Below are 15,287 nucleotides of genomic sequence, written 5' to 3'. Positions count from 1 at the left end.
TCGGTGTTAAGATTTCCAGCGCTGTTAACACGTGTGTGGTCTTGGAGATGAATTTGTTAGTCTCCATTCTCCAGCTGGCCAATTTCTGGTGTTTCATCCACATAATTTGTCACATAGCATGTTTCACTTTCACTTCCACTCGATGATCAACATGTGTGTGCTTTCGGTGTGTAGTACTGTTGCCAACCATTTATCATTTGCAACCATTTACGTTTGGAGTGGGCTCATGAACTAATACACAGTCCATTGTACACATCGAGACTAAATATTACATTAAGTCTATATACATTTAGTTATTGGTATGTTTGTATAATGATGCCATACCTCAAAACATGTTGCAAAAATGAGTAGTACAAGTAAGATATCTAAGGTTTGTGACTGATAGTGAGTTCTGTAACACATGTTTAAAAATTGGAATTGTAACCTTGAGAGACTGCAGCTTACGGTATCCCCTGAACAAGGTGTCTCCTACTGGTATCTGTATGTCTGATCAGTGTGGATAGGAGCAGGCGTTGTGTGGTAGATTTTTTTTTTTTTTTTTGACCGGGGCGGGGGCGGGGAGGAGGCGGAGGTGGGGGGGATTGTTCTGGACAGAGCACCCTTGTCGCCGAAGTGTGAACCCAGGACAGAACGACGCCTGGTCAGCTTAGCGCCATGGAAGAGTGGGGGTACCCACGAATATAAAGTGAGAACTTCCTGGCCTTCAAGCACGAGTCCATCAGCACATTCGGTCATAAGTGGCTCTGACGAAATACTTCACATGTCTGTCAAGACGACTCGCCCATTCTCCCGAGAACTCTTCTTACAGGTATGTAGTAATATCGGTTGTAGGTTATACATAAAATATTATGATGTACGCCCACAATTTCATAAAATATTTTGGAGTAAACACCTTCTGCTTCAACAGAAGGCACCATTTAGTACTTAGGCTACATTTATTTACAGCTCTTCTTCGTTAGACAATGAGTTTAGACTTCTTAACGTCATTATCGGATGTATAGCTCCACCAAGGTATCACGCACGTGGGAGTTGCTGCGTATTTACGGTACAAGCTGTACTGTTTTTGTGGTTTGATAGATACCAACGTGAACAGTAACACATCGTGTGAATACAATGCTACTTTCACGCGTATGGCACCGTATTCGAACTAAACACACGATAATGGATTTAAGAAGTCCAAACTCGTTGTGTAACGGAGAGGTCTGAATAGTGCAAAACTGCCTCCTAAATTTCACCAATTTATGCCTATACTGTCCACTTTAAATAAGGCTTTCTATTGCTTTTGGGAAGCATTCCAAACATTTCCGAAAAATAATTTACGAAAAAATGATGGGCGCCTTGTCGAATATTACTAGGCCAAACTTTTATTCATTATGGAAATCGAAGAATCCGGTGACTGTTGTTCAATAAACAGCGGTTACCCTCGAGACTTAAGAACTCGATCTTATCCATGATCGTCAGTGTTTCTTCTGTGACTGTATTAGTTTCGTAGAATAAAGAATAACTGTCTTCAGTCATGATCGTGATTTGTTTTTAATTCAAAATGCATTTCGAATTCTTGGGGGCTTATCCTCGGCTTTTCTCTTTCCTCAGATTTAGGAATTCAGCTTCTTTTCATTTGAAATTCTTTCACTTGAACATTTTCGTTTGCAAATGTGGTGTCGAGTGGAAAGTGTATAGATGAAGATAAACGGGTTCAGTCAAACTGTGCTTCAAAACCATTTCTCCACTGCTTGAAACAGTTACTTTTCGATTTGTCGTAGTTTTGTGAAATTATGTTCACAATGTGCCACTTTTAAAATAGCATTTTAATCTTACCAGGACGAGAAAAACCTAAATCTAAGAAAAAAGAAAAGAATGTAGGCTGTTAAAGCACCTAAAGAGAGCCCTCAGCGCTGGAAATGCAGCGTGCATTGAAATAAAATCGCGATTGTGACTTGAGGGCGGTTGTTCATTTTCTGAAAGAACTGAGTCACTGGGGGAGACATAAGTGAGCATTTCGGGTCTAGTTTCTATGTCTTCCAATAATTATCAACGCATATATAGCACATACATTAGCGTTTTAATAATCTTGTCGTTTACACATCGTAAAAACTGGTGCTGACGTAATAAGCAGTGCCCGAACAGTTCAGCAGAAGACTGTATTTTCCTGTGTAACAAATATAAATGCAGGTACCTCAAAATGGTCATAGCTACCAGAAGTCGGCAATGGTAGTAATGTAATAAATTTTAAAGAACACTTGTAGCCAGCTGCATTCTCCCTCAAGATTTAGTAGTATTAGTTCATTTATTCTTTCCTTATGATGCATGTCTGAATAGGTATAGCGCCGTGTGTACCGTCTGTGCATTGGTGATACATTTATGTAATGACTCCAAAGATATCAAAACTATTGAGTCAACTTCCAAGAGTACAGCAAATAAGGCCGTAAAAGAGCGTAACGTAACATTTACTGCGATGGGGTCAAAAAAACTCGTAGCATGTACGAAATTGTAACGGACGTGTGTGGGAAAATTCGTCAGATAACTGTCTTCTGTCTGCATCTACATCATTTTTAGACACCTAACGGTGTATGGCGGAAGGTACTTCAACTGTTCCCCCCCTCCCCCCCCCCTATCCTTCTCCACTTACGAATGGTGCTTCGGAAGAATGATTGTACACGAAACCGTGATGAAATGCGCCGCTCTTCATTGGATCATATCTAAGCCACTTCGCTCCGTGATTGGTTACACAGCTCTCGTAACACTACTGTATCGCTAAGTGAGATGTGTGGCACTTGTTTAACCATATTTACAAATTACACGCAAAATAGTCTTGCTAGAGATAGGAGCAGAGCGTACATACCGCGCTGGTGACTGCCGGCTACAGTATCGGTGCGGACTGTGGTGCAGAACGCACTGCCGGAGATGGAACGGCCGTAGGTGTGGGCTATTGGCCATCGCTAACTGCGTTATCGGACGCGCGGCGGTACCCTTATCTGATTAGCGACGTGGTGGAGAAGCCGTAGGAGCCAGCAGGCCAGTCGCTCAGCCGTGGTCGTCCCTCCGTAGAGTCTGTGCCACGCTCCGCCGATTCATCCGTCATCACCATGCCGCTGATGACGGACAAGCAATACCACCAATATGTGAGTACACTGTGCCCTTCGTTTCTGCTCGAACCGAACCTTCGCTTCCGCCCCGAGCGAAACCCTTGCGCGCTCCTGCTGCTGCTGCTCCCACCAAACTTCAGTGCGCTCGCCTGTCACTCAAGAGTATTGTACTCAGCAGAACGCTACGAAACTGAGAGCGTTGAAAAGTAAAATACGACCTGCCGGTAGCATTTCAGGATAATCACAAGTTTCGAAGATTCGGATCACCCGTTTCCCGTACTAAATTACTTCCACTTCGACTACCATCCACGTCCTCAGTCGATCCACTTCTACAGAATATCAACGAAACTACAATTTATTCGTTTCCTCGTATTCGCGTCCCAGCATCGATGTTTTTTCTAGAGCTCAGAATCATTTTATTGGCCATTGACACCTTAATTTATTCTAACATTAATTCTTGCCTCTTTCAGCCTGTGACCATTTTCATTCTCAGCTGTAATATCCAATGTCAACAAATTAGTGATTAGAGTTGCATCGTTACGTTGTAAATGATTTAGCTATCTACTTGTACATCGATAATGTATGTGCCATCACATTGACCAGTCCGACCACGCAGTAGTAAAACTTGCTTTTACGTGGTAGTAATGTGCAAGAAAATTCAGTGTGGGAGGAACAAATTCCTGTTCCCACGTAACAAGAATCGATTTTGCGTATGATACATCCGTCATCGATATTACACCTAGGTCTTAGTAATTACAACATTTGTTGTGTTACAATGTTTCAACTCTTTGAAATTTTATTGGTCTCTTGATGTTGGATGGCTGCGTTTGAAAACTATCATGGGTCGAAACTGTTTAGTAATGCAAAATAAATGTAAAAGTTAAATTTGTTCCGAGTAATTAAACACCTTACGGCGGACTATTTTGTGGTGGGTGGTGGAAACTGAGTCTTGTCGTTGGAAGATTGTGGATTCTCACACTATTGAGCACTTACAGAATTAATCAAAGGACTCGATTGATATATTCAGTCGGTTCCTTCAGCTATAATCCCTGCTTCTAAATATTTGAAAAGTTTAGTGACCCAGCGTTTCAGTAGTTACCTGCAATTTGTCGTCCTGGCGTATTTATTTGCCAATTTATACGTTTAATGAATGTACTCTGTAACTCTAATAACAGCAAATAACTTTCTTCTATCTATTCTTATATTTTGTAAATGTTCGTCTCCTTAATAAAAGCCGGCCGTTGTGGCCGTGTGGTTCTAGGCGCTTCAGTCCGGAACCGAGCTGCTGCTACGGTCGCAGGTTCGAATCCTGCCTCGGGCATGGCTGTGTGCGGTGTCCTTAGGTTAGATAGGTTTGAGTAGTTGTAAGTCTAGGGGACTGATGACCTCAGATGTTAAGTCCCATAGTACTCAGAGCCATTTGAACCTTAATAAAAGAAAAAAGCACACCGACGACAGACGACGTGAAATTATTACGAAAACGTCTAGTCGATAATTTGTGTAAATAACAAATGCCCTCCTGCACATTCCGCAGTTTAATTCTGAGATAGGTGCGCTTAGGATTTCAGAAAAATGCTGTAATTCCAACCCGTCTGTTGCATAACGTGCTTTACTTAGCAAGACATAAACACACTCGTGTCAAATTGCAAGAAAAAACAGTTAGTTCCTAATGCTTCATGTGCTTATTTGAAACGAAGCACACAAATTTTAAAAAAAAGTCTGTGGCTCAGATGTTACATGTACAGGATCTCCATGCTCATATTTTAGGTAAAAGACACTTTTAGTATATTGGATTCGACACATTTTGTGAGCATTTGTTTCAGTGCACTTCAAGCAGTAGTGTGTGTTTTATTCATTTCAGACCGACATGTCCATCCCAAACAACGAAGACACTTAATGGTTTACGAACTTCCAGCATGCTGAAGTAGCATCAGTCAGCAACTTCTGTTAATCAGTAGAACGAAAAAGCAGTCCAAATTGCAAGTATTTTATTTTCCATTCGATGAGTAGTTTCGACCCGAGACCCAGTTTCAAATCAACATAACAAAGTCGAAAATGGCATTTCTGAAGATGTCAAAAAATGTGTAATGTACGTTTACAGTGCACACAGGTAAATGTACTCTGTGCAACCCTTTTCCTCTCTGCATTACTATAGCAACCTACTTCCACTCGAACTTGCATGCTAAAGTACAATTTTCCAATATGCCACAAACCTCAGCCTTACTAGAACACTGAACGAGCAATAAATGAGTTCACATTCGCCTTATACCGTTCAGTACAGTCTGCAATTACCGGCAGTGACCTCCAATGGACCAAACGAATAGTAATGGGAAGATTACACTAGTCAATAGTGCGTGTCCACGTACTGTAATGTTTGTGGTGACCTTATGTTCCCCATTATACGCTTACATATTGTGGATAGAACAGTGAGCTGTGAGACATCATTTAACATTTCTTTATTTTTTCCCCCTAGATACGTACTAACGTTAGATTACATTTCATTACATTAAGACTTGTCACATCAGACGGACGGCGATAATGAGATCGTACGTCTTTTCAAATCTTAGTTTTTCGTACGTTGCTGTAGCTTCTCAACATTTTGGAATAGTTGTTGGCACAACGGTACGGCTGTTAGTATAGCAGATCCGGAAGTGTGATGAACTGTGAATTAAAAAGATCAGTGGTGCATATGCTTCGGTTGAGGACATTTTCCTCTTCGTTAGATCCGAAGTACGCCGTGCGAGTGACGAAGCACACGACTTTAAAGTCTGATCACTCAGTTTCGGCTTGGAGGCTGGACCGTGGGCCTGGCACACTGCCACAGACTACATGGGGAGTGACTGTTGATAAGTTACCTCTTACAGCTGTCGGTTTATTTTGTCAGGAAGCAAGAGGTCGTCATTGACCAGTCAACGCGGAATGGTTTTCTTCGCGACCTGAGACGCAAGACGAAATACAGAGAAGGATGTTAGCGCTGCGTTAGCTCCGGTGATGGATCAGCGAGGCAGGTAGTCTACTGCGCGAAGAAACGAAAATAAAAATCCAGAGAATAATTCCTCAATCCGACCAACACATGGCCACAAGACTGTAATCCCAAAGGGGGATTCTCGCTATGCATATCCGGGGCTTGTATCGGAGGTCGAATGGTGTCCTCGAGTGCTTGTCGCTGTGCCCAGTCGAAACAAGTTGTTGTTCTGCAGTGACACTTTTAAATTGGCTATGGGGGGCGCTTAAGTGCCGCCGACTGTCGAGTCAGACATTTTATTCAATTTCTAAATGACCGAAAATTGAAACCTGCCGGTTTTTACAGTCTGCTAAAGGAAGTGTGGTCGTGGTCTTGCGGTAGCGTTCTCGCTTCCCGTGCACGGGGTCCCGGGGTCGATTTCCGGCGGGGTTAGGGATTTTTCCTGCCTCGAGATGACTGGGTGTTGTTGTGTCGTCTTTATCATCATCATCATCATTCATCCCCATTACGGTCGGAGGAAGGCAATGGAAAACCACCTCCACTAGGACCTTGCCTAGTACAACGGTGCGGGTCTCCCCTACGCTCCTCGGAGTATGGATCATCATCATCATCATCATCATCATCAAAGGAAGTGTACGATGATACAGCAACGAATGAAATAAATGCGCGCAAGTGATGTGAAATGTTTAATCTTCTTCTTGCGCTAGACCCGAATTTAAAGGTTATCATTCCATTTTCTCTTGAGTCTGTCCACGACCATGGAACCAAGGAAACGACCAACAGCAGTAGTAGTTCGTGTGTACATAGGATTAGTTGTTCTTCTGACGTGCTTCTGCGAAAAAGTTAATTGTAGTCTATTCATGTATTTTACTTTAACTAGTGCATACTAACTTATGGTTTCGAATAAATTTTAGTGCACTTGCGTAGTGTGAACTGACTTGGAAGTGCCGTAAAAATGAGAAGTAGCGGAGCAGCAGCACTTGGATTGCAACCAGAGACGGCTTGGGTTAGTGTTAAATTCCTGGTAGTAGAGATGAACATTGATTAAAGATGGATAGGATCTACACTTGTTGTGCGGGAAATCCACTGTCTGTAAACTGCTGGAAGCTGTGTTGGCTACGTCGACGGGCCTCAGGCTGCTCTCAAGGGCTGTGGTGGAATCCCTGAGACGAATTCTCAGCAGCTCTGGCACGTGTAGTGTAGCCTGTATGGTCCCTGATATTAGTTTGACGGTGAACAGAGAACAGTAGTGGCGACGCGAATCTGGGCGGAAGGCGTAAGTGGATGTCCGCGCGGCTCTCCCTTTACGACTTAAAGGGCTTGAGGTATCGCCCGCTGCTTAAAGTACATATGAGCCAGTACGCAGTGTCTCGTTAGTTGGGAGCCAATGTTCATTAAAGGTCCGAACAAGAGCGGAGGGTGAGTTTGTTCATTACTGGGAGCTCCAGCGTTATGTCGGTAACGGAAGCCATTGGGGGAACGAAGGCCAATGTCCACCTCGTTCTTACCTGGGGCTTTCGTTACAGATGAGTACGGGGTCCCGGGTTCGATTCCCGTCGGGGTCAGGGATTTTCACCTGCCTCGAGATAAGTGGGTGTTTGTGTTGTCCTCATTGTTTCATCATCATTCATGAAAGTGGCGAGATTGGACTGAGCAGTGGTTGGGAACTTGTACGGGCGCTGATAACCACACAGTTGAGCGTTCCACAAACCAGACATCCACATCATCGAGATACAGATGTAGATGCGGCTACGGCGGCAGCGATTCATCGCACTGGGTGCACCCGGCTGCAAATCATGGCTCATGTAGGCACGCATGACGCCTGCCGCCTGACTCCAGAAGCCATCGTCTGTTCCTATAGGCAGCTTGCTATCTTAATATAGAAATCTAGCCTTGCGTGCGTATTCGAAGCGGAGCTAGCTAGAATTTTGTAGCATTGTCACCAGATCCGATAACGGTCCTCTGGTTTGGAACCGAGTGGAAGCCTTAAATCAACGGCGGAGACGGTTCTGTGACGGTTTTGGATGCGGATCTTTCGAAATCTGCTTCGGTTGAAGAATTGTAACATCCCCTTCAAAGGTCGTACCTTACGAACAGGAAGCGAATACTGGGGTGACTTGCAAGTGTGAAGGTGTTTTTCTTTATACACAAGTGTACAACTTTGCTTCCGCCGTTTGCCGATAGGTGGCGACAACGGTAAGTAGCGGTCGAAAGAAACAGCTCGCAGACGTCAGGCAGTTAGCTTGGACCTTGCTCAACATAACCTCACTCAAACATTAGTCGATTTGTGTCTGCATCATAAAGTTGTTATTGATTGAAAATGTCAGTTTACGAGCCTAATTCTCATTTGCGGGAGGTGTTACTGTCTTGTTTCAGTATGAAGAAAACAGCGGCTGAGTCTTACCGAATGCTCTCAAGTATGTATGGTAAGGACGCTATTGGTGAAAGATCGTTCCTGAGTGGTTTCAACGCTGCAAGAATGGTGGTTTTTTTTTTTTTTTAACGTCGCAGGCCGGCCTAGTGGTGGAACAAAGAATGTTTTCGGAGATGCAGAATTGGAGACATTGCTGAGTGAAGACTGGCGTCAAACTCAAGAAGAATTGGCACGATTAGTGGGAGTGACACAGCAAGCCATTTCAAAACGTCTCGAGAAAAAAGGAACTTGAGTCCCGTGTGAGCTGAAACCAAGACGTTGAAGGGCGTTTGTGAACAGTTGGTTCAGAGGCAAAAATGGGATTTCTGCATCGCTTTGTGACCGGGACGAAAAATGGGTTCATTACGATAACCCTAAACGCAGAAACGTCGACGGCCAAACCGAATATTCACAGCGCCAAGATCATGCTCTGCATTTGGTGGGACCAGCTCGGACCCCGGGATAGGTGGGTGGGGTAGAGGCATCCAAACGACTATTCACGTTAGTCTGTAGACTCTTTGAGGCTGGAGACATAACATCAGACTTTTTGAGAAATATCATTTACACAATCCTGAATATAGCAACGGCAGATGAGTGCGAGAATTATCGCAAAATCACCTCAACGTCTCATCGTCAAAGTTCACGCCTAGAATAGTATACAACTTCGGAAAAGTAAAAGCACCAGTGGCAGTTTTCGCATTGTGCGGGATAGTGGAAGCAGTACTTAAATAAAATGAAGATACCTTGATGGTTTTGTCTCTCTAGAAAAAGTATTCGACAATGTAAAATTCTGAAAGATTTCCAAAATTCTGAGAAACTTAGGAATAAGCTTCAGCGAAAGACGTGTAATATGGGATGTGTGCAAGAACCAACGGGGGACAACAAGAATGAAAGAGCAGGAGCCAAGTACTCGGAGTAAAAAGCGTATTCGACAGGGGCGTAGTATTTCGCTGCCTACTGTTCACTCTGTATATCAAAGAAGCAATGACGGATATAAAGGGTCATTCGAGAGTGGGATTAAAATTTTGGGTGAAAGGGTACCAGTTCCCTGGTTATGTCGCTATCCTTAGTGAAAGTGCAGCAGAATTACAGGACCTGTTCAAAGGAATTAAGTCTAATCAGTACACATTATGGATCAAAAGTAAACCGAAGAAAGACGAAAGTAATGAGGTGTAGCAGAAACGAGATTAGCGATAAATTTAGCATCAAAATTGGTTACCAAGAAGCAGACGAAGTTTGGAGCTCTGCTACCTTGGACGTACGAGGGTGAGTCAAATGAAAACCTTGAATATTTTTTAAATATTATTTATTGTGCAGAAGTGGTACAAAGCTGTATCGCTGTATCACTTTTCAACATAATCTATCCCATGCTCAATGCAAGTCCTCCAGCGCTTACAAAGTGCATAAAATGTTTTAGAAAAAAATCTTTCGGGAGTCCGCGCAACCATTCCTCCCATTGCGTCTTTGAGTGGTCCAAACAAATGGGAATCACCTGGGGGCAAGGTCTGGTGAGTATGGTGGATGAGGAAGACACTCAAAATGCAGGTCTGTAATTGTTGCAACTGTTGTACGGGCAGTGTGGGGCCTTGCATTGTCATGTTGCAAAAGGACACCTGCTGACAGCAATCTACGTCGCTTTGATTTGATTGCAGGCCGCAGATGATTTTTTAGGAGATCTGTGTATGATGCACTGGTGACATTGGTCCCTCTAGCCATGTAATGTTCCAAAATGACGCCTTTTTCGTCCCAAAAGAGTCAGCATAACCTTCCCTGCTGATGGTTCTGTTCGAAACTTCTTTGGTTTTGGTGATGAGGAATGGCGCCATTCCTTGCTCGCTCTCTTCGTTTCCGTTTGGTGGAAGTGAACCTAGGTTTCGTCCCCAGTAATGATTTTTGCAAGGAAGCCATCACCTTCTCATTCAAAGCGCCGTAGAAGTTCTTCACAAGCATCAACATGTCGTTCTCTCATTTCAGGAGTTCGCTGCCGTGGCACCCACCTTGCAGTCACTTTGTGAAACTGGAGCACATCATGCACAGTGTTGTGTGCTGACCCATGACTAATCCGTAAACATGCTGCAATGTCATTCAGTGTCACTCGGCGGTTTTCCTTCACTATTGCTTCAACTGCTGCAATGTTCTGTGGAGTCGCAACTCGTTGTACCTGACCTGGACGAGGAGCATCTTCCACTGAAGTCACACCATTTGCGAACTTCCTACTCCATTTGTAGACTTGCTGCTGTGACAAACATGCATCACCGTACTGCACCTTCATTCGTCGATGAATTTCAATAGGTTTCACACCTTCACTACGCAAAAACCGAATAACAGAACGCTGTTCTTCCCTGGTGCAAGTCGCAAGTGGGGCGGCCATCTTTATTCTGATACTGCGACGGTATGTGTGCATCTGCACTATGCTGCCACCTACAGGCCATTCTGCACGCTGTTTGTAGTACGTTTACCAACTTACAGGATAACGGCTCGAAATTTCGATTTGTTATTACAAATTTAAGGTTTTCTTTTGACTCATCGTCGTAAAAAATGGACGAATCGGACTGGCATCGGCAAGGCGGGCATTTCTGGGCAGAAGCGGTCGACTAGCATTAACATATGCCGTAATGTGTGGAACGTATTTCTGAGGATGTACTCGTGGAGTGCAGAATATGGTAATGAATCTGTGACTGTGGAAAAAGCGGCAGTGAAAGGAATCGGACATTGAGATGTGCTCCTGTAGAAATTAGTTGGACTGATAGGGAATACGAATTGCAAAAAATTCAAACTAAATGTCAATAATGAAACTAATAGCAACAGTTTTTTTGCACCCGTAAGGCTATTGTATTGGTGTCGACTGAAGACGGTGATCTGCTCGGTTTCTATTGTGACGAAAGAATGACAGCTGACAGCGCTGTCGGCGTACGTAAAACGTCAGGCTTGAACCACGTACACACGAGTGGTTAATCAAACGTCTGTGCTAAGCACAGATGTTAATAGAGAGTAAGATTTCCCGTGGACGAGTGACAGACTACCACGGAAGTTGGCAAAAAGTAACTCCAAGTCAGGTCCAGGGGCCAAACCCCTCACTGCCAGCAGATTTGTCCCACATAAGCGCAGTACTGAGAGTCATTTGTTTGAAACACCGATCTTTCGTTCGTCATTTGGGCTTTCGGAATCAGAGCCGTTCTTCTACGTCGATGTCTTTGAGGGCGAGCGGACCCCATTCCAGTCTGTTCCAAGGAAGATTCATGGAAAGGGTCGGGTATCTAACATAGCTTATCGGTCCTGCGGTCGGTTTGCTAACTAACGGTGTACAATAAATAAACCAGATTATTTACCAGCTATATGTAGTAGCCAAGACTGGCCATTTGGTACTGACCGGCCGCCGCGTCATCCATCTCTTTTGCTCATGGAGTCATTCGGCTAGATTATGAATTCATGAACTAATTCTATCCGGATCACACTTTTTATGTTAGTGCTGCACGATATTCGAAATAGGGCAGTTGTTGACTGGTAAAAAGATAAAAGATAGGAAACAGACGTGAATAGAAAAGTTTGTTTTTATATCTCGGTTGCATGATAATTGGCTCTCCGTGCCGTTGTCAGCCCAGACCTTTGAGCGGCATCATCTCGCTCAAGTAGTATTTTAGTTGCCATCTTGAGGCCGAATCTTCGCACCAATGAAAATTCCATGGCAGTACCGGGATTTGACCCTGGTCCTCCGCATAGCAGATTGTCTTGGGATTTATTAATTTCGATGTAGCAGAGTAAAGATAAGAAAATCGGCTTTCTAATTTAGGGGCGAAAGAACTTCCTGCTGATAGTCCCATAACTTCGACGATCAGCGAAGTGCCCGCTCGTATTTTATGTATTCATACTGACGTCAGGTAAAGGTGCATGTAGCCTGAGATAGCTAGGAGAGATAATGTAGGTAGATAAACAGCGGGAAAATGTGAGGTGATTGCAATTTCCGATAACATTAAAAAGACAAACTAAGTCCGTTGGATTTATGGCTGGCGCAGAAGCGGCAGCATAATCTTATCTCTGGAGGTAAAGTGTGTGTGTGTGTGTGTGTGTGTGTGTGTGTGTGTGTGTGTGTGTGGCACAACTTGACTAGAAGAAGGGATCGATTGGTTGGACATGTTCTGAGGCATCAAGAGATCACCAATTTAGTATTGGAGGGCAGCGTGGGGGGTAAAAATCGTAGATGGAGACCAAGATATGAATACGCTAAGCAGATTAAGAAGGATGTCTGTTGCTGTAGGTACTGGGAGATGAAGCTTGGACAGGGTAGAGTAGCATGGAGAAATGCATCAAATCCGTCACAGGACTGAAGACCACAACAACAACAACTCCAGTGCCCTTTTGTACCTTGTGTACGCTAAACTGGCTGGCTGGTAAAAGTGTGTGTGTTTAAAATGTTAAAATGCGATATAGATAATCTTGGGATGTTAGTAGTAAGTCTTTCCTTTGACATTGTTCGAACAACTGCTTTGCAAATTAGGTAAAAATACGGCGCTCAACAAGCCACCGTACAAAATGGTAGTGGCTAGCCAGTGAGACGTTTAAGTGGTCGTAGCATTTAAACCTGGATTGAATATTCAGACGAGGTAGAGGTTTAACAAGAAAATTTTAAATGATTTTGACGTCCTTCGCCGTCTGATTCGTCGTTTTACTCGCCGAACATACAGTGCGGATATGCATCTTTAAAGTGTCTGAAAAGAGCCACAGAGAATTTATGAAAACTAATGCGTGTGAAGCTTGGAGCCTACTGAAGGGCAAGGAGACCATTCTACATTCGAGTAACAAGGAAGTACCCACTTTGTTGGCGTATGTAGCTATCATCTTAATATAGCTTGCCGATCAAAATAGTACAGTGGTAGCGTGAGTTGGCACTCGGCGGTACTGATCTCAACGACTCGTTCATTTTCTGCTGAAAAGAATGTAGCGGGTTATAATATCTAGGATCCACTAAACAGAATTGAGAACTCTTTGATTAGTAGTAATTCTTGTGCTAAATTTCCAGCTGTTATTTGTGTGCACAGTGTCGCCATGCATTCATGCTAACCCTTGCTCCTTGTTCGTCACAGCTACTCCACATATGCCGGTAAATCACCACCTTTCCCCCTCGTCTTTCATAAACTAATTCTATCCGTATCTGATACTTTTTATGTTAGTGCTGCACGGATATTCGAAATAGGGCGGTTGTTGGCTAGTAAAAAGATAGAAGATAGGAAACAGACGTGAATAGAAAAGTTTGTTTTTACATCTCGGTTGCGTGATAAGTGGCTGAAGACAAATTTTGATCATGCACCGCTAAAAAAAAAAGACGTTCTAATGACACCTCAGTGTTCACAACTGATGAGCAATGAAAATATTGTAGGTAAAAGTAAACAGCCTTGAGTTATATAGTAAAGTAATTCTGCTATATCTGAGGTATACGAGTGAGAGATGACCGATAGAGGGGTAGATGATGGGGAGTAAGATACATTAGGTCTGTAGTATCTGGTATGAAGTGATCAAATAAGTAGACCTTTGTTCAAACTGTTGTTGTTGTTGTTGTGGTCTTCAGTCCTGAGACTGGTTTGATGCAGCTCTCCATGCTACTCTATCCTGTGCAAGCTTCATCTCCCAGTACCTACTGCAACCTACATGCTTCTGAATCTGCTTAGTGTATTCATCTCTTGGTCTCCCTCTACGATTTTTACCCTCCACGCTGCCCTCCAATGCTAAAATTGTGATCCCTTGATGCCTCAAAACATGTCCTGCCAACCAATCCCTTCTTCTAGTCAAGTTGTGCCGTAAGCTCCTCTTTTCCCCAATTCTATCTAATACCTTCTCATTAGTTATGTGATCTACCCATCTAATCTTCAGCATTCTTCTGTAGCTCCACATTTCGAAAGCTTCTATTCTCTTCTTGTCCAAACTAGTTATCGTCTATGTTTCACTTCCATACATGGCTACACTCCATACAAATACTTTCAGAAACGACTTCCTGACACTTAAATCAATACTCGATGTTAACAAATTTCTCTTCTTCAGAAACGATTTCCTTGCCATTGCCAGTCTACATTTTATTTCCTCTCTACTTCGACCAACATCAGTTATTTTACTCCCTAAATAGCAAAACTCCTTTGCTACTTTAAGTCTCTCATTTCCTAATCTAATTGCCTCAGCATCACCCGATTTAATTTGACTACATTCCATTATCCTTGTTTTGCTTTTGTTGATGTTCATCTTATATCTTCCTTTCAAGACACTGTTCATTCCGTTCAACTGCTCTTCCAAGTCCTTTGCTGTCTCTGACAGAATTACAATGTCATCGGCGAACCTCAACATTTTTACTTCTTCTCCATGAATTTTAATACCTACTACGAATTTTTCTTTTGTTTCCTTTACTGCTTGCTCAATATACAGATTGAGTAACATCTGGGACAGGCTACAACCCTGTTTCACTCCTTTCCCAACCACTGCTTCCCTTTCATGCCCCTCGACTCTTATAACTGCCATCTGATTTCTGTACAAATTGTAAATAGCCTTTCGCTCCCTGTATTTTACCCCTGCCACCTTCAGGGCACCTTCAAACTAAATTATTAAAATTAACTTCAGATGCAGAAAACCACTGCTATTTTATGTTTTCTGACATTCCTTTGTTGCGTCTATTTTGTCATTTCCTTGGAGATGTGGTTCGCCTACGCGCTATGTTTGGCTCGTTAGGAATTCACACACATTTGAACATTTAGTTCCATTTGACTTACCACACCCCTAAGATGATGGTAAAAGTATCTTAAGTTTGACAAAGGCTGACATTCGTACATGTCTTGTGAATAAA

The 15,287-nt window shown here is 43.2% G+C and overlaps 1 protein-coding gene across 4 annotated transcripts in view; it reads left to right on the top strand.

Annotated features, from left to right (window-relative positions):
• LOC124789301 (huntingtin-interacting protein 1) overlaps positions 1-15,287 on the top strand; it is a 523,418-nt gene that overhangs the window by 41,232 nt on the left and 466,899 nt on the right. The window contains exon 1 of one of the 4 annotated variants that reach the window (XR_007016111.1): positions 3,027-3,122. The exons of the other annotated variants lie outside the window; for them this stretch is intronic. The gene's annotated coding sequence lies outside the window, so the exon portion shown is untranslated. Of the gene's footprint in view, positions 1-3,026; positions 3,123-15,287 lie in introns of those variants that run through there. 4 annotated transcript variants of the gene reach the window in all.

This window comes from Schistocerca piceifrons, chromosome 1 (genome assembly GCF_021461385.2).
Source record: "Schistocerca piceifrons isolate TAMUIC-IGC-003096 chromosome 1, iqSchPice1.1, whole genome shotgun sequence".
In the NCBI taxonomy this organism is placed as follows: Eukaryota; Metazoa; Arthropoda; class Insecta; order Orthoptera; family Acrididae; genus Schistocerca; species Schistocerca piceifrons.
Note: the sequence above shows the minus strand (reverse complement) of the source record. Positions and strands in the feature narration are given on the sequence as shown.